The following is an 18,070-nucleotide window of genomic DNA, read 5'->3' on the forward strand; positions in this document are numbered from 1 at the left end:
TGGATATTATCTATTCCGACATGACTTATCTCCCGTTCACACAGGAAAGGTCGTGTCACGTCTGTTAGACGAACAAGGGGTAAGGAGCCTTGAGTGGTGCGCGAAGGGTGCGGACATGAATATTATAGAAGATGTTTGGGCACGTATGAAGGCTGTTTTCAAGGCTCTCCTTGGACTTGGCGACCATCGATGAACTGTGAGAAGCTATACGACACGAGTGGAAACATCTTCAAGATGACAAGGCCTTCATCCAGGCTCTCTACTGATCTTTGCAAGAAAGAATGGAGGCCGTCATTCAAGCCGGCTGAGTCATGACCCATTAATAACTTACCAAACATGCAAGAAAAGCTCAAGGTAATACTAATATATTGGTGTACTTTTTGTGTGCACTCAAATTTTTTTTTACCATTTGGCGAGCGTCCAATAAGATTTCAACCCACTGCTGCATGCAACTTTTCTCCGTTCACAAACCAGGATGCAGAAAAACGCGTATCAGAAAACAATGTTGCATTTTCTTGGGCGTGAAGCACATCTTGCGTTGATACTTTCGATCGAAAGCCGTACATGCTTTGCGTATAGAGATCGCGGTCTTCCATATAATTTTGGAACCTCAAAAAAAAAAAAACTGAAAGATGAAGTATTGAGCAATATACCGAGGAAAGGAGAACACATCGTCGTGGCCCTGGATATAAAGGGAGCCTTTGACAATGCCAGCCATGAAGCCATACTCACAGGACTGGATAATCTAAACTGTGGGGAAAAGATCCATGCATACGTGAAGGCCTTTCTATCAAATAGGACTGCAACGATTAGAATAGGAGAAGTTAGATCCGAGGTTATAAGCACCCCAACAAGGGAACCCCCCAAGGATTAGTAATTTCCCCACTATTCTTCCATATAGCAATGATCGGGCTGGCCAAGCAACTAGAAAAGATAGAAGGATTCAGACAAGCGATGTACGCCGGCGACAACACGGTCTGGATAAACCGAGGCTCACTCGGTGAAAAAGAAAAGAAGCTGCGAAAAGCAGCCACATATATAAAGAAATACGTAAAAGCAAGAGGCCTATCTTGCTCTACAGAGAAATCAGAACTCCTAAGAGTCTTGAGAGGCAAGATGATCCAGACTGTGCCGCAAGAAGAAGAGTATAAGCTAAGGGTTTATCTGGAGGGGCAGCCGATACAAGAGAAGACAACCGTAAGAATACTAGGAATGTGGCTCCAATCCAAACCAACGATGCAACCACACTCTGGCGCTACTCAAGAACACCAAGACGCAAGTAGCACGCGTGATAAACATTGTATCCAACAGAAGACGGGATGAGGGTGGAAGACACGCTCCAGCTGGTCACAAGCTTCGTAATCAGCAAAGTAACAATGAGCCGGCCTCCCCTACCCTAGCTACACCAAGCAGGAAGCCCAAAGAATTGACGCTATAAAAAGGCAGGCATACAAAGCAGCATTCCACCTACCACAGCGCACATCAACCGAAAAACTATTAGCGCTAGGGATACATAATACCCTTGCCGAGCTAAAGGAGGCAATAATGAGCAACCAAATCTAAAGATCAATGCAAACCAAAGCAGGAAGGGTACTCTTAAAGAGATACTGCAGCGACGGGCTCGTTAAGGAACTCGAGGCCACCAAAGAGATACCTGAAGAGTACCGGAGCACAACACATGTCGCGCCGATACCAAAAAATATGGATCCAAATCTACATAAAGCAAGAAGAAAGGCTAGGGCCGAACACATGCAAAAAAGGTTAGAGGAGAAAAGCAACGTTCCATACACCGACGCGGCGAGATACGACCACAACAACGGCGCAGTAGTCGCAGTTGTAAACGAAAAACCTACAAGAAGTGACAAACGCGTCACTAAAAAAATGCACGGTAGTGGAAGCGGAAGAGACGGCGATAGCTCTAGCAATCTCGGAAGGCAACCGTACCAGCAGATCCTTGACAATCGTAACGGACTCGCAAACGGCAAGTCGAAATTACATGAATGGCAGAATAGGAGGCAGGGCGCTACGCATCATAGACACCCACCCAGCCGACAAAAACATTACACACACGATTATCTGGATACCAGGGCATATAGCGGTAAAGGGCAACCAAGTGGCTGATAGAGTGGCTCGAGGGCATACAAGCCGAGCACCCTACGCATACAGCCACGAGGAACCCGAACCAGTAGCCCTAAAATATTCAGACATACTGAATTACTACAAAGGTGTAAGAAGAAGATATCCACCACCCAACGTAAGACTAAGCAGGGAAGACGCAGCTGCATGGAGATTAATCGAAACAGACACCTTCTCCAACCTAAATATCTTAAGCAAAATGTTTCCTACACAGTACGAGGCAAGATGCCCATGGTGCGGTGACAAACCAACACACTATCATATGTCATGGGCCTTTCAAAAGATAGAGCCGCCGATCATTATGATAGTCAATAACCCGAATATGGAACAGCGGGAGGGTATGCTGACCAGCACACACCTGAAGACTCAAAAGGGTCTGATAAACAGAGTGCGATGCGCAGCCATACTCCGTGGAGCCTTAGACTAGGGCCGCAACCCTGTAATAAGATGGAGTGCCAACCGAAGAAGGAAAGCACCATCTGAAGCCATTAAAAACGAATTTGAGAGCTCAATAAATGTTCTTTCCTCCCCCTCTTTGGGCGTGAACGCTATTACAAGCGCTACAGTATCTAGGCGGTATCACTGTCATGCGTCCAGCGCATATCAGAAATAAAGAGAGTGAGAAGCATTTTACGCAGAACTGCAGGCGACACAATGCCACGCTCTGCGTGCCATAATCGGTTTATCATCTCTAGCAGCCGCTGACACGCAATCAGCGGCTGTTTCGCAGCAACGTTAGCGAGGCAGGAGTGCCAGCAGTTAGCGGAACTGCGACGCCCTTTCAACTGTGTTTCGTACTGCGGCCGCCGCATTTCGATGCCAGTAGGGTTCGAGGATATAGGACATGCGCTCCTGTCTTCCAGGGGGTCTATTATCGACAATTTGCCATTTCATTCAAATTGTGACGTAGGCGTGACGTGACCATCAAGGCGGTGCCAGGTTACGTGCCCACAGCATCTGATTACGTGAATAGGAAAAAAACTGATTTAGAAATAAATACACAGCTAAAAGGAGAATTCAGCAGTATGAATTGCAATGATACGGTGCATGTACACCCCTACGTGAAGACTTCACGCCACAGGGTTCACTTTTTAGCTGATAGTGGAGTATTCAAGGCACCCATCATGCTGTAAACTTCTGCAAGTTGAGGAAAAACCTTGTATCAGCATTTCAAGGTCCTTTAAGCTTCAAGGACGCTGAATGTTGCACTTCGGTGGTCAGAAGCAGACCATGTGGCCTGAAGACTTTTGACTACAACCCTCCAATTCATTACAACTGATGACAGCTGGCGCACTATAAAACCAAAAAACGAAATGCCAAATACGATGCAGAACGATCATTCTAATTTTTGATCTAGGTATTGTTTACAAACATACATACTGGAGCAGTTGCTATGCTGTTGTATTCTGCCAGAAAAATATGCGCAGCAACCATAAAATGCACCCTATTTAGAGGACGATAGATGTTAAATAGGATTGAAATAAAAAATAAGTCACAACTAAAGCAAACCCTGAGAAAAATGAGTTCGCATGTACGCAGTTGTGTACGAAGTGCCCTAAAGGGTTGAATGCAATTTTCTCGTGCATTTAATCATTTGCATCTTTTTTGCCGAACATCAGCATATCCACGCATACACAGATAATTTTACACATAGGTGGGATTAGACATTGGTGGCACTGACACAGTTAATCGCAAGGGAAGGCTCGAGTACTGGGTAAAGTAGACGATAAACTGGTGATCTGGATAGATGGAAGTGAAACTAGTGAATTTTATTGACTAAACAAATCAGCTGTAATACAAAGGCAGAGAAAATATTGTAACGTGGTGGTGACGTTGAAAAACACAGTAGCAATACTGTGAAAGACAAAACTAACTTTTATTGGGCGAGCCTGTTCCCACAAAAAGAGGCTAGACTTACAGCGCAACGGTAGCGGCGAACACGGTCGGCGATCGTCGAAAATCTGACCCGCGGGTCAAGCGCGTCGGCTGTTATATAGCAGTCGTCGAATGTTTCAGACTAATCGTTGGGACCCGCGTGTCTTCTACAAAGTTCTACACCATTCGCGTCAGGCGATGAAATCAGATAACATAAGGTTCGTCTACAACAGACAGCGAATAGAAGCATCGATGACTTGCCAGAAACTTCGGATAGATGCAGGCACGTCGCGCGCTGTGCGATAACACTTGTTAGGCGGCGAAACGTGGTCGCCCGATAAAGACAAGTACACGTGTCAATATGTTAGTGGAAATTGAGTGCATTGGAAGATATATTGCACAAAATTTGAGCCTAATGAATATTTCCTTGTTGCAAAAAAATAACGGCTTTGCTGCCAATTTTTTCTTGAAGCTGAAGCAAAATTTCGGAGCAAGTCAGCTGTAGAACACGCTTAATTTCTGCAAAGTACCACAACAAACACATTTGTTTTTGATACACAATAAAATTTCATGACTGCCGCAGGGCATGTGACGGCAATGACAGTAATGAACCAATTGCTGCTGCCACACAGCAAAAGTGGTAAAAGCCCGCACATATCATTGTCACAGAGGCAGATTTCCCTGGCAACAAGACAAGTTGCAATGTGTGAAAGAAGTGTGATGTGGTATATGTGCGCATTGATAATGCCCATTTCACGAAGTGCCAAATCCAGTACATTCCTGTGTTGACTCAAAAAATAACAAGGCGTCCATTGATGCTCCAGTGAAACCAAAAGAACATAGTGTGAACAGATTGTCTAGAATTTTTGTCAAATTCGCCTAACAGCATTAGCAGCAGCCAAGAAGCAAAGAGCCAGCAACATGGTTGGTAAAAGCGAAGCGTTACACAGCGAAACTGGTCGAACCAGAAGACAGCTGCCTTGTCTTTCATTAACACAAGCTTGGCAGATGGCAAACATGAGAGAGTTGCCTCCCTTTTTGCTCAGAGGAAAACTAGTGGATTGATGTATCAGTAGACAGCATTTAAAAGCAACAGTATAAAACAGGCACAGAGGCAAAGAAATGACGGGAGACAAAGCTTGCTTTGTTTAGGTGAGCACACACAAATGGCACATTAGGGGCCTACTATCGGATGAACAGTTGCCTACAAAATCAGACTGCTCCCTGAGCAAGATGTGATAAATGACTGCATAGACATCCCTATGTTTTGTCGATGTCAATAAATTTCACTGAAGCAGTAATCACGTCATGGAGCAAAAACTTTTAAAAGAAATCAAAGAGAAGTACTGGTTCAAAGCTCTGGCGGCAGGAGAAAAACATTTTGGGGACTTCCTCTGTTTCACTGCAATAAAGCACCAACATGCACATTCTGCATAAAGAGAGCACACTGCAATGCAGTACGTGAAGAAATGGCAACTCTTCAGTAGTGTTAAAGCATGTGTTTAAGCACACATCCGGCCAATTTGCAGATGGTAGCAAAAAAGTTCCTTGGACGCTTCCTGTCACGCGAATAACTGCATCACTAGAGAAAACCCTAGTCTACACATCAAACGCACCTGTCATCACACACTCTAGTTACAAACTGAAAGTAAAATTTGGTCCTGTTTAAAGAGCAGCACAAAAATCATAGACTTAACAGCTTTCTTGCTGTGTGCAATGAAACTTGAAGCATAAAAAATGTTCACATAGACTGATAATTGCAAGACTACCTGTGAAAACTATGACAGTGAGTCCTGCAGCTAAGTGCGGTTGCATGCAATGTGTCGCACAGTGCAAGTTTTGATCACCTTTGAAAAGAATCCTGTTCCATATGTGCAGCACTTGACACCTGTGAAGACATCCAATGCAACCCTTCCAAAGAATGATTCTTTGCTTGAGAAGCACTCTAGCTGAGAGGTGAAGGATGTTGAACCTAGCAGCATTCCCCAGCACATGACTTCCAAGGATAGGAGTGATGCATCAAAGAGGCACAATATACATAATGTCACCTGGAAGGCAATCAACACTGTCTTTGGCGCGTGTGCTTCAGTGCAATGCAAGTTCCATACACACAAGAGAAAAGATTTTCAAGTACGTGACATCGCATCACGGAGCTCCAATTATCAAACTAAAGTTTCACGTATGACTGTAAAACTACTACCCAAATAAACTGCTTTTGTAACAGTTATATTTTCTTGGTCATCTCTATCAAAATGATGAAGGAAGTAAAAGAGAACTGTGAAAACAGCTTGACTACGGCCAGACTGATGGGTAAAAATAATTATTACTTATTTATTTTTCTTGTCTTGCAGTAAAGACAACTGCTACAAGGCACATTGTAGGGGAAGGACCATGGTTAACTTTACCTCAGAATATTTAACTGCACTAAAATCTCACTACACGAATGCTTTTGCAACTGCATTTATCAAAATGTAGATGCCAAGCCATTGTGCTTGTGTGCAACGAAAGAAAACCATAGACATGCAGACGCCCTGCGAGTCACCCACATCCGCATATTGTAGTAATCTGAAAACTCGTTTTGTGTTTTGCTTTACAGACAAGACTATTTTGAAATGCTGTTTTTATTTGCACAATGCTTCCTCGCTTAATAGCCTACAAATAAATGTGCCATGGGATTCATAACTGTTTGCAAGCGATCAAAAAAGGGTAGGAACATTGGGACTTGTTATGACACACCCGAAGGAAGCCACTACTCATCAGTATGAATAACGTTGCATTCAGCAATCTGAAGAAAGGCAACAGTCATTTTTTGTTTCTGTTTCTCTTACCTCATCGATGCTCGAGACGATGTACCCGGCACATGTACGCTGCCTTGCTGAGACCGCTGTCTTCAGAAACTGCCCTTATGCACACAGACACTGATGCACACAAATGACACACTGATGAGCACAGTCCCGCCGACAGGCCGAACACATTCTGGAAGCATGCTGCACAGCTGGCAGACAACCTTTTGTGCCACCCTCTCATCACTCACGCAATTGAATATCGGGCCAATGACAGCGTGTAAATAGAGGCAAACACCGAACTAATTGGTGTGCAGACGTTCACAGCTAAATATCGCGCCTTGAAACACACAGGATCAGAGTAACGGCCGGGGCACCTACAATCCCATGTTTAAGGCAGAGACAAATGTGGTCACGCACTGCCTCTTGCCGCAAAGCTTCTTGCACAGCCACCACACCATATATCACTAGCCAGGCCGCCACACTCACAAACCGTGCAGTCCTTCGAAAACACTGAGGAGCACTCAGAAACGCCTCGCTTCTCGCAGCCCATGCTAACGAAAGACAGCTACGGACGCCGCCATGTCCGTGCTGTAGCAACCGCGACCACGCGGACCTATAATTTCTTAGCATGAGAGAAGAGTTTGAAACGGGAGAGAAGCTAGAGCCCTGACGCGGGTGTCAATTTAAGCTGTAATAATTAATGTTCTAAAGGTTGCTTATTTAAGAGGTACCATTATGACGCCGTTTGAATGCTTCTACATTCAAAACAAATATGCTTCTGAACAGTTAATTACTTCAAATAAGCGCCCACCAAACTACGGTGAGCGAACAGCCATATAAATCAGTGTGGTCATAATTCAACCTTCTTGCGGCCGTCCCAAATTACGGCGGCCAAGCGCGGTATTTTTCAGCAATGGCAGCATTTCCTTTGCGTCACTGAACGTCATTTTGACTTCACTCAATTGTGCTTGCGTATCACGTGATTCACGTGACATTCCTTCTGCCAATCGCATTCTAGGAAGCAACCTTTCACAGTACGAAGTTTGTTTTCTCAAAATTGCTAAAACGAGCCAAATGCTTTCCTCTCTGACAGCTGTAGCTTTGTTTCCGCTTCACAGACACTTAAATTTACCAACCCGGCATCAAGTATAACTGTGCTAAAAATAAGTCTTAGGGGACGCGTCATTTTGACGTCACAGCAGAAAGCGATTTCTAAGCCTTACGGTTTCGCTCGACAAATTTGAAACTCGTGACTTGCATGTGATCGCCTTATGAGCCAATCAGAGGGACAATATGGAGTCGAACGGCGTCCATGCGTGTCGAGAATAGGCCCCCTGCTCATATTGCCCACGATAGTACGTCGTCTTTGTGTTTGTCTGCACTTTTACTTTGAGTTTCTTCTCTCCCATCTTTCGCGCATCTGTTTCTTTTTTTCTTTTTAGCCTTCGCCGTCTTCACAGATCAGCAAAACCGGCCATCCGGCCCCTTTTTTTAACCCTTTCCACTCCTGTTTCCGCAGCCCAGCCGATTCGTGCGTCTTGATCCCCCGCGGCGGCTCCCTGCTGCCTGTATGAATCGTGAATCTTGGAGCGGGGGAAGAGTTTGGCCGCCCGCTGACGTACGCGCCTCCTCTCCCCGTCCATTCGCGACGAGCCCCCGTGTGAATACCGCTTAATAGACAATGAGTAGCTCCTGACACTAGACCGCCAATTCATAAATTGCTGCCGCGAATGACGCTGAAGCTCCCCTAAACTGTCAGAAAGCAAACCCGGTGACCTGAAAACTTTCAAAAACGATGGTATTCGGAATTCTTCCAAGCTATTACTATGGGAGGCAAAATGCACTTCAAGTACCGTCATCATCATCATCGCGGCTACTTCCGCTGCAGGGGAAACAAAAGCACGTAGTTAAGCTACGAGAGGAAAGAGCCGCTTTCCTGTCGTCTTCCAACTTTCTTGCGTAATTCTTCTTTTGGCTGGTGTTATTTTCCTTAATGCGAGATAAAGGCCTCTCCATTCATCTCCAGAGACACTCTTTTGCACAAGCTGCGGCCACCCTACATATCCCCGACAATTTACAAATCTCACGCCCACCCGACTCTACGCGATGCCTGCTGCGCGCATTTGTCATGGAACTCGCTCTGCTGCCTCAAAGGAGGTCTACACGATGGACGGCGCAGCAGACGAAGTCGTCACGTGACTAATGACGCGCAGATCGCCCAGGCAGCTGTTCGCACACACACGACACACCAAAGCGGACAGAAGGGCCATACTCCAACCGCCAACCTGCACGCCTTCCGTGAGGTAGGCCTTTCCATCGCCTCACGAGAAGGACAAGGATCTGATGATGCCAGTGAATTTTTATGGCGCAAGGGCATCTGCGGGCCAAATAGCGCCATGGCGCAAGGTGCTTTTGTTTCCTTAAGGTGGGATCAAAGACACATTTCCCAAGCATTTCACACTGATTAAGCCGTATTAAGCCGAGCACTAGGTCAGAGGAAACTTATAACCATTGTATCACCGGTGGGTACTCGGTGGCACTGGGGATCGAACCCCGTACCTCCAGCATGCGAGGCGGATGCTCAATCACTATAGGCCACCACTGCGGTGTAAGGACAAAGATCTGCTGCGAATGTAAAAGTGATGCTTTCTGCAGCAACGATCGTATCAGAGGAAGCATGCTGCTCGAGAAGACGTCGTGGAGCAGGTTGCAAATGCGGGAGGAGGGGGGTGCTGCTGTTCGATTCAATTAAATAATGAACAGCATGCTTGGGCATCTCTATCTTAATAAGACAAGCATAGTTGACAACACAGCACCCCACTGCAAACACGAAAGCATCAGCGGAAAGCAAGGGCTGAGGCGGCAGAAAACTGACTAGCATGCGAGCTTAAGCGCACCGGTAAAAACAAAACTGCCATTGTGACCACACGCATGGTAATTTGTGTCTAAATACGCAGTTGACCGGCGCCAGGGAAAGGCGACGGTCCATTTGCGTTTTCGCCATTCGAAGTCGAGACTTGATGCGCTCAGAGCTGACGTCGAGCCACATGGTGCAAAGCCTGCCCCCGGAATTCGTGATTTCGTCCGCCGGCCTTAACCGGTCATAGGTGTTCTGTTCTCCGCAATGCGTATCCTGCACATCATGGTTCAGTTTTGTTCAATAGAGCCAGCAGACCCCCTCCACATCAGTTAGCGACAGAACCAGCGCTACTAACATGATGCCTCCTTAAGGGATTGTGCGACACTTTTTTAAGTGCTGTCGACTAATCCTCAAGCGAATGCGGGAGTTTGTCATGGATTGTATGCGAAAAAAAAGAATACAAAAACGTTATTCCACGAAGAGGAGTTACTGAGTAAATGATATCCAAATCTCTGTAAAAGAAAAATGTTCCCTTATGATCTTCCCTTGAGAAGTTACAGTTGCTCGACGTTTTTAGCCCACCGGAGACGTGTATGCGTAGACGTATACGGTAAATCGGACGCCGGCTGTGCACGTGCAGTGGCGCCACCTGGCCGCGCCCATTCCACTGCGCGTGCCTGGGAGCCGTCCGCTAAATCGTCTCTGACCGCCATCTAACCTGTTATGGGGTGGCAAAAGCAAGCAGTATCCTGTTTCTCGAACAGCTGCAAACTCGCAAAGCATTAGCAATGCTTGGCATCTCGCAAATTGGCAGCGAGCTCGAGAGGGTGGTTTTCACATGCCTGTTGTTCGCAAGCGTCAGAGAGCCAACCAGAAGCCGATTCTTGGCGCTCGTAGCCTCCGCTACGATGCTGGCAACTTTTGAAACCCAAATGCCGGTTTTTTGGGCAGACGGCACATGCAGGGGGTACCAGCTAACTAAACCCATGGTTTAAAAAATGCCGACCCACTTAAGGACGACAAGTTCGAAGGCATGTTGTTGTGTGGAGATCGCCACACTATTTTTGTATTGTGCTTAATTGCATAATTAGTCGAGATCAGTTAACCAACTTCGCAAGCAAAGAAGCTAGCCAAAAATTGTGTTAAAAAGTTGTGGAACGGTGTGCTAAACGGCCTATTGAATAGTGTCTAAACTTCCACCTTTTAGGTATTAGTTTTTCGCTCACTGCAGATGCCCGGGAAATACAGAAAAAATACCAAGTGACATGCCTGCTTGCGCGCCCCGATCGCAGTTGCTCTCAAACATTCCACGTACAAACGAACAGAACATTTCTTCGGGTGTGCTGCCGCATAAAAAGTGACGGGGCAGTGACGCAGCTGCTGGTAGTGCGATTTACGCGAGCGCAAGCAATCAGGGCACCTCATGTGGTGGTAAAAACAAAGTCGCAATAGATGGAAATTTATTACTGTTGAATCGGGCGTTTTATGGACTGTTCTACAACTTTCCGATTAGAATTTGTTGCCTAACTTCGTGTGTTATGAAGTTGGTTAAATCCTCGCGGTTAATTATGTAACTAAGCAGAATACAAAAATAGTGCGACTTGCACCATACAGAACAGATAGCTACCTGCATTTATTCGCGTCGTCTTAGAGTGCCTCGGCACATTTTTAAGCCGTGGCTAAAGTTAGCTAGGACAACCTCTATATTAACGAGTAATAAGCTCAAGGGGCGATAGGAAGACGACACCTCTACTGATGCTCTTCGTATTGATAATTTCGCGGGACCGATATGAAAGAATCAAGCATTTATTGAAACTAAAGAATGCACAGCGATTTTTTCCTAATGGTGGTGTTAATGACAGTTGAAGATTAGTTGCACAGTAATCTTTCTTTAGATGTAAGATGATTTAAGAGGAAGAAAAAATGATAAGCACATGCCACTTGTGGGGTGTTATGGTGAGCAGTACGCACCTATGCAGCCAGTGGAGCTTTCAGTTAGTAGCACAGGTTATTTTCTCTCGAAAAATGAAAAATTCAAGGCCATAAGTGAAGATGGATTGCGACTAGATTGCAGATCCTGTGGCTTTTGCTATATGATTCTGCAGCTAGTAAGCCGAAATGTTCGTGCTACAATAATGGCATGATGTATTAAACTTTTCTGCATCTCAGCACTACAATGAAAATTCACTATTTTCTACATAATCAGATTGCTCAAAAGAGATGGACATTTTTCTGCTTTCGGGTATCTCCGCGCGAATACATATTTGGTGGCATATTGCTGATAGCATGGTTCGAAGGGCGGGTGTGGAGTTCGCTGACCATTCCGAGAACTAGCTTGCCTTTTGTTAAACTTCGCTGACCTTTCCGCGATTTGCTCTGTCTCGTGCTCGCAAAGAAGGCCGCACCGGTGAGGTCGGAAGTGGTTGTATCTGATCAGCGGAAGTCCTTGTTTACTCCGCGCTGTCATGGGCATAACCCGTCCCGAAGAAGCTTAACCATGTACGGCTCTCAACATGGGAATAAAGGAGGGAATGAAGGAGATATGCGCCTGCGATTATCCACGCTTTCGCGCAAGAGCGCCGCTGCCAGGGTTGCAGCCGTGCATACGGCTGGGTACGAGCCGAGTGACCATGAAGCCCTTTATTCGCATGACGACTGTTTTCTTCTGTTTCAATGGGTTCTGTAAACAGCTCCGTCGGCATATGTTTGCTGCGTATGCGAAAGAGAAAACAGATGAAAATGTTAGGAAAGTAGTAACGGCTGTGCCGTGGTTAGGGTGGTAAATAGTTGTCACGTTTGTGCTGTTTGTGTATTCAATTGCAACCTCTCCTTTCCCAAATGTTAAATCAGTACTCTTTCCCCAATCTGTGAATGGTTGGCGGAAACCTTATTTTTCTTTCCCTAACCACTGGTTGTGGAGGTGAGGCGCTTGTAATCTTATTGGTTGCTGTCCCCGATAAGGGCGGAGACAGAGGGTTTAAAAGCAAGCGCTCTGGGTTGAACGAAGGCTGAATTCGTCTGATCAACGGTTTAGTCATGTAAACATTTTTCTACTTGCTTTGTTTCTTTTTTTGTTTCTTCTTGTTTTATTTATGTTATAAATAAATAGTTAACCTTCTTCTCTCCGAGTAACGAGAATGTTTGCGAGTTAGAACCACCGGGTCATCAGCAAACCCCGATTTCGTCATCAACACGGCGTTTCCTCTCATCGCCACTTGAAGGGGATTGCAACTGGCGCAGTCTGAAGAGGGTAAACTCAACTGCGGCTGTAGTTGTTCTTCTACACAAACTTAAGTTTAGTCCAAGGGCGGTTTAGGAGCCTGTATGTGAAACATACGCTGATCTAGTATACCTGAGTAGGCCGAAAAAGTATAAAATACGTCTTCCTCTGCGCTCGAATGCGTACAGTCTTCTGCGAGCTCTATCTTTGGTTGGTGGAGCCGGTACCATAGTGTAACTGTCATTAAAATTATTTGGCTTGAGTATCCACCAGTGAAGAGGGAAAACTTAATCTTGAAAAGTCTTCTATAGGACCACCAATGCCCAAACTAAGATCAATGAATCGCTGTATTTTGCGCCGAGTACATTACACATGCGCTCAGAAACGCTGCAGGTGCCAGGTACGGGAGGTTGCCGCCATAAGTGAAGTGTTAAATCCTCCTTATTTTTAATACCATTAAGGATTACAATTCGTTTTCCGAGTATTAGGTGAGCCACAAATTTTTCTCCCCACTGCAGCCCTCACTGAGGTCTACATGTGCCATGAGTGGATCATAGCGCACAAAACTACAGCAGCCGAAAGACGAGAGGACGCAAGATGAGACCAAGCTTTTACCTCATTGTAAATTGAGACAACGGCATCATATGTATACGTGCCCACTTGAAATTCGCCATTGAAAGAAATAAAGAAACGTCGCAGACATGCAGGCGAAAACTCTACCCGCCTTTGCCAGGAATTCAACTTCCTTAGCGGATGAAGTTACGGAAGGCACACTGAAACTTGGCACCTATCGTGGTTCATTATTTCTCAAGTCCTGATTTCATTTTGCGTCCAATGACTTCTTTTTGACAGTTGACCATTCAGCTCGCCCACACCTGCTCTCTCATCACAGATGCACTTAGAAAAAGTATAAAATTGCAGAAAGAAAACCAGCGCAAAGCACGGAGACACAAAACAGGAACACAGGACGACGCAGGACTATCGACTGCTTTTATTTTATTAACGGTCACGTTTACACCTTTCAGTACAAAGCCACGCTTGCACACACGTGACAGATTTTCTAGAAAAGGTAATTTGCAGCATAACAGACAGCCATCATGACCTTTTAGTCTCTCTATGAGCCAGTCTATTAGTCTTGGCAAAGACTAATAGAAGGAGGCTTTCCTACTCATGTTATCAAATGTGTTTCTGAAAAGCTTCTACAAAAAAAAAATGAAAGCCAACCATAAGGAGACGGAAGAAAGGAAGGTCAAAAGAAAGTGTGAAGTTATGCCTTACTGGCATGCACTTTCACACAACATAAAGGTCGCGAGTAGGCACGGTGTCGATGTAGTCTTCTCAGCCCCGCGAAAACAGTCCAGTTTGTGCAGAAGATCTGACGATAGGAAGAGTAAAACTTCACAGGGCACGATCAATCATGAGTTCAAATACGTCACTTGTGCCAGCCAGATAGTGTACTGCATACCTTTATCCTGCGTGAATGCGTACATCGGGCTGACTTGTCGCTGTCTTAACACCCGGCTCAGAGAACATGAAAGTTCCCATTCCACAGATGATGGAGCGAATTTAGCTAAACGTCGCAGGAAGCACCAGTGCACTCTGCTCTTAAAGAAGACTACAATTTTTGGACGCGGTAAAACTCAGAGTCAACGCGAAATTCTAGAGGCATACCATATAGTTAAAGAAACAGATCGATGTGCGAGTGACACGACAGTGAGTCTATTCGATAAAGAAATAAGAATTTGAACTCCTTAACGTAAACGTGTTGCACAATGATTGCGGTCATGATGGTTGTCTTTGATGCTGCAATCTACCTTTGCTTGCAAATTTGTCATGTGTGCGTAAGCGTGGTTTCATACTGAAGGGTATAAAGGTGACCGTTATTGAAATAAAAGCAGTCGATAGTCCAGCGTCGTCCTTTTTTCCTCTTCTGTGTCTACTTCCTTTGCGCTGGTCCTCTTTCTGCAAAAAAATACAAAGAGACAACGTGTGATAGGTGTTTCTCACTTCAGCTCATTTTTTTTCCTTTGCTGATAAAAAGTAGCCGTCTTCAGAACTACTTAAAACTTTGCATCGCTCTCAATTCCCCATATTAAGTCATGAAGACTGTCTGCTCTAGCGTCTCAATCGGTTATTCGAGACCGCGTAGTGTGCTACTTCTTTCGGACCACAGAGCGCAAAGAGTGCGTTCTATGTACCTCCAGCATTCATTCACGCTGAAAACGCAGCCGGTCATCCAAGAAACAGAGATGATGCTTCAATGTTCTTTCCGGCCTGTTTTTAGTGATTGTATTTGTGTCAGTACTGCTTCTTTAGCACGGGAGAGGACGGGTATAAACTTCTGTATTTTTCGTGCACATTCCAGTGGAGGCTTTCCCGCCTTTTCTGCGGTCATTATTATTCTATAGCTATTGGAAGAGTGATGAATCTATAATGGAAGCGAAGTGGGTATCCAACGAATAATTTCGTATCGAAGAGCTCGGAGAGTCACTTACCCCGCGGCATAAGCTGCAAACAATGAATTTTATCTTGAACTATCGAGATAAAGTTGTCGATTGAGGGCCTCGGCGTCCCGGAAAGATAGATGTTCTATGAGGGACGACGCAGCTGTGGAGGGTTCCGGATTAATACAGTCCACCTGGTGCTATTTAACGTACGCTTGCATAACACAGTACACGGGAGTGTCTGTATTTCGCGTCCATCAAAATACGGCCGCTGTGGCCTGGGTAGAAGTTGCCGCCTTCGGCCCAGAAGCCAACTCCAAATCCAGGAAGTCACCACGGTGGGTAAGAAAGCCCTTTACTACCCTTCACTGGTCATGAAGAAACCGCGTAACGTAATGGGATAGAACTGTGCGCTTGTAGGAATGACTCCGTCGCGCCTCTAGCACTCGAATGTGGGCAAGCAGGGAAGTGGCCACCAATTGGGAGTGATTGACGCGTAATCTTTACACCTCAATCTGTGTTGTGCATGTGAAATTCTCTGAGTCTACGACGACGGATGCTGAAGATCTTATGTGCGCCGCGCTGCTGTCTTAGCTACAGGTGCCAAGTGCTCTAATAGGCTGCGCGGCAGAAAATTCGAAAGTCTGCGTCTACAAAGGGCATTTAACATGAGCGGTTTCATACGGATGTGCCAGGCTGTCGTTTTGTCGAAACGCGTGAGCAGGCGAAACTCGCTGCTCTCAGTTAGCAAATAGGAGGCGCGGTCCTTGCTCTGAGTGCACGGTGCGGAATCGGGGGCCACGCCCGCTGTGTTTGTATAGAAGTCGGAATTGATATTTCGACCGTCGAAGCGCCGACGTCGCGAAGACTGCTGTGTATACCTGTCGCCGCATCACGAAACAGAGGGAAAGTGAGCCGATTCTGTGCTCGAGCTTCACCATCAGTGCTGCAGCTTTAGCCTGGATGCCTCCCCCGTCGAAACTCTTCGTTTTCTGCCAAATACCGGTGTAGAGACTTTGGGTTTCCATTTAACGACCATCAAGGAAGTCTTCAGTGTCGTAATGAGTCCGAAAATTGGACTGATTTTGTTGTTTTCCAAAGAAAACCAATTAAGTTTGTTCCGGATCTGTTAGCACCATGCTTAAGCTATATCTTTAACTTGTTGCTCACGTCAGGCATATTTACAGCAGGAATGAAATATGCTAAGGTAACTGCTTTTTTAAAAGGAGGTGATATAAATAAGTTGACAAACTATAGGTAAATTTCTATCCTTCCTTTGTTTTCGAAGGATCTAGAAAAAGTAATGCGGAAGAGAATCGATGCGTTCTTTTTGAAACATGTCTTGTAAATGCCAGTCAGTTTGGATTTCGAACGGGCAAGTCCACGGAATCTGATTTACTCTTTCAAATGGGAAAGATTTTGAATAATATTGAAGCAAAAAACGTGACTCTTCCTATTTTCGTCGATTTTACTAAAACTTTCGAGCTTCTTAATCATGAAATACGGCTCTGTAAATCTGAAAGCTATGGTATCCGTGGTCTCTTCCTTCAACTAATTTGTTCTTACTTAAAGAGGCGTGAACAGGTCGTTTCCGTCGTTATTCACAAGTATCATTCCCTCTTGATTTAATGTGGTGTCCCGCAAGGTAGACTTCTCGGTCCGTTCCTCTTTAATGTCTATGCAAACGACATCGCATCCATAGCCCATAATATTAGCTGTATTCAGTACGCCGATGACATTTTTTCTTTAGTGGCTCCTCTGCCGGTGAACTAATCAATAGTAGAAATCTGGTTCTTTCTGCTGTCCAGAAATGGTCCAAAGCTAATGGTTTAGTAGTTGATTTTAGCTAGACCAAAGCTGTCTATTTCTGGCCCCTTAGTGTAAACAATACCATGCAGCGAGAAAACATCATTGAAATTGTGGACAAGTTTAAATCGCTCGGCGTTGTTTTTGACTCTCGCATGAGATGGTCTGACCATATAATGCATATCGAAAGTAAGCTTACTAGATCTGTAGGGTTGCTCTCGAGACTTCGGGACGAATTTTCCCCAAAGCACAATCTTCTTATCACGCTACATTTCAGTCGTACATAAACTACTGCCACCTTGTTTGGGGCACAACATCCAAAAGAAATCTAAACATCATAGTTTATCTCCCAAAGAAAGCAATTAGACTGATCGCTGGTGCGGGTTACGCTGCCCACTCAGAAATTTATTTCGACAGTATAGGGTTCATCGTGTGCATACCACGTTTGAGTATCACTTGTTGCGCTGCCTTAGATTTTCACCACAATGCTCATCCGACTTCCAGAAGGATCTTGCTGGACTTAAGGCATATGAGAATCGCTATCATACCAGAAACAAACAAATATGGGATGTTCCTTGAACGAGGGCGCTATACGGAAATCAGAGCATTCGTTTCGTTTTACCATACACACTAATTCATCACAGCATAAAGTACCCAAACATCTTTACCGCCCCATTAAGGACTTAAAGGTATATTTCATAAATGCCGCGTACTCTTTCAGTTCTTTGCCTACGTGAGCTTTGTTATGAGTACTCACGATTGTTTAGGTCCAGCCACTTTGCCACCGTTAATTACTGTACACATTGTAGTTTGTTTCATGAGCGCAAGTATTTCTCCTAATTTGCTGTTTTCCATACTACATAATTTCATTCCCTATAAGTACGTTTTCCTTGATTGTGCACATGTTTTGCCGCTCATTCACCGGGCTTCAGACATCTTTCAA

General features: G+C 45.2%; 1 protein-coding gene across 2 annotated transcripts in view; it reads right to left on the reverse strand.

Moving 5' to 3' along the window:
* LOC144102519 (uncharacterized) overlaps positions 1–18,070 on the reverse strand; it is a 168,182-nt gene that overhangs the window by 109,211 nt on the left and 40,901 nt on the right. The window lies entirely within an intron of this gene.

The sequence above is a fragment of the Amblyomma americanum genome, chromosome 1 (assembly GCF_052857255.1).
Source record: "Amblyomma americanum isolate KBUSLIRL-KWMA chromosome 1, ASM5285725v1, whole genome shotgun sequence".
Lineage (NCBI taxonomy): Eukaryota > Metazoa > Arthropoda > Arachnida > Ixodida > Ixodidae > Amblyomma > Amblyomma americanum.